The sequence below is a fragment of the Saccostrea cucullata genome, unplaced genomic scaffold, assembly GCF_032062105.1.
Source record: "Saccostrea cucullata isolate Sc308-1 unplaced genomic scaffold, CSIRO_AGI_Scuc_v1 ctg397, whole genome shotgun sequence".
In the NCBI taxonomy this organism is placed as follows: domain Eukaryota; kingdom Metazoa; phylum Mollusca; class Bivalvia; order Ostreida; family Ostreidae; genus Saccostrea; species Saccostrea cuccullata.
The window spans coordinates 176451-177764 of NW_026924611.1; the positions used below are offsets into that span (position 1 = coordinate 176451).

A 1314-nucleotide genomic window follows, 5' to 3' on the forward strand; every position below is an offset into this window, starting at 1 on the left:
ACTAGTTTTCTTCATGATATTAACTAGTTATTTTTTTACAGTGTGGATATATAGTAAAGATCATGCTCTGGAGCGGCCTGGGTCTTACTAGTTTAGTGATTTTTTTTAACGTATCGTTTTTACACTATTTATTGTTGACAATATTTAAATCTAATCATCAAATGTAATAACCAAGAAGAAATATTATAGAACCTCTACAGTTAAAGAAAAAACAACAGATTCAACTACTCAAATATTTATTCAGATCTTACACATATAATTTTCACTTCTCGGATTTTTCCATAGCCTCTCTTACTTACTCTCTGAAAAAGATGAAACAAGAAAAATACCTGAAATAATTAAGTTTCAAGCCTCGTTTACATATGTTAAAAATAACTTTATCATAAAGAGATATCACACATACATGTACATGTATATGGGAAATCAAAAAAAAAATGTAATGAAATATATAAAATACTACACCTTTCAAAAATAAAGAAAGCAGAACAAATGGAAAAACTGGAAAAAAAAGTAGTTGAAATACTTTGTGCAACGATCATACTATACCTGTCAAAAGATCGTAAAATCCTATCCGCAGTACGGATCTTTAGTAACTGCCGCGGCGAAACCGATAACCAGAGGAACCATAATAAGAGCCGGGATAGCCTCCCATATAGGAGTAGCCGTCTAGAAAAAAAATATACATACAGTAAAACACAGGGCCTCGTTATAAGCCTACTTCGTTATCCCTAACAGTAGATCGAATACTGTATACAAGGGAAATGTTTGCACCTGTTTTGTTTTCTCCCGTTTCGCCCTCTTCATGTTTGGGCGACCTTAAAAGGGGTGAGTTCAAAGAACACAGCAAAATTTCTTAAACAGAACTTTCACTAGGCGAATTTGAAACGGACCGAAATTGTTTTCAAAGTGCAAAAGGCGAAAATAACACGGAGCGAAAATAACCCTGTATACAGTAACTTCCACCTAGACTGCCTAGAAAAGAAAAAAATATGAATAAACAGTAAAACGCTTTTACAACGAAGTGATTCGTTATAAGCAGTTCGTCATTAAAAGGGTAATTCGTTTTAGCCGTTCAGTCTACAATACTGTAAACCAGCTTTTATTCGCGTGCGAGAAATATTTGCGAGTTTCACGACCTTCTTTAAATTGCGAATATTTATCGCCGCGAACTAAAAGATGACCCGAATAATAATTGATTTACAGTATATCTTGAAATCAAGGGGAAGGAAAAGTATCAATTAATCAATTATATTACTGTCTCCTACATGCTGTGTGAGCATTAATGTATCAACTTCAATAAACTATGCATTAACT

At 33.4% G+C, this 1314-nt stretch overlaps 1 long non-coding RNA gene across 1 annotated transcript; it reads right to left on the reverse strand.

Moving 5' to 3' along the window:
* Window positions 1-219: 219 nt before the first annotated feature.
* On the reverse strand, window positions 220-660 carry LOC134266848 (uncharacterized). Its single transcript, XR_009992055.1, has 2 exons — window positions 547-660; window positions 220-302 (listed from the first exon to the last, which is right to left on the reverse strand). It is a non-coding gene; the product is annotated as an uncharacterized LOC134266848 (long non-coding RNA).
* Window positions 661-1314: the final 654 nt, after the last annotated feature.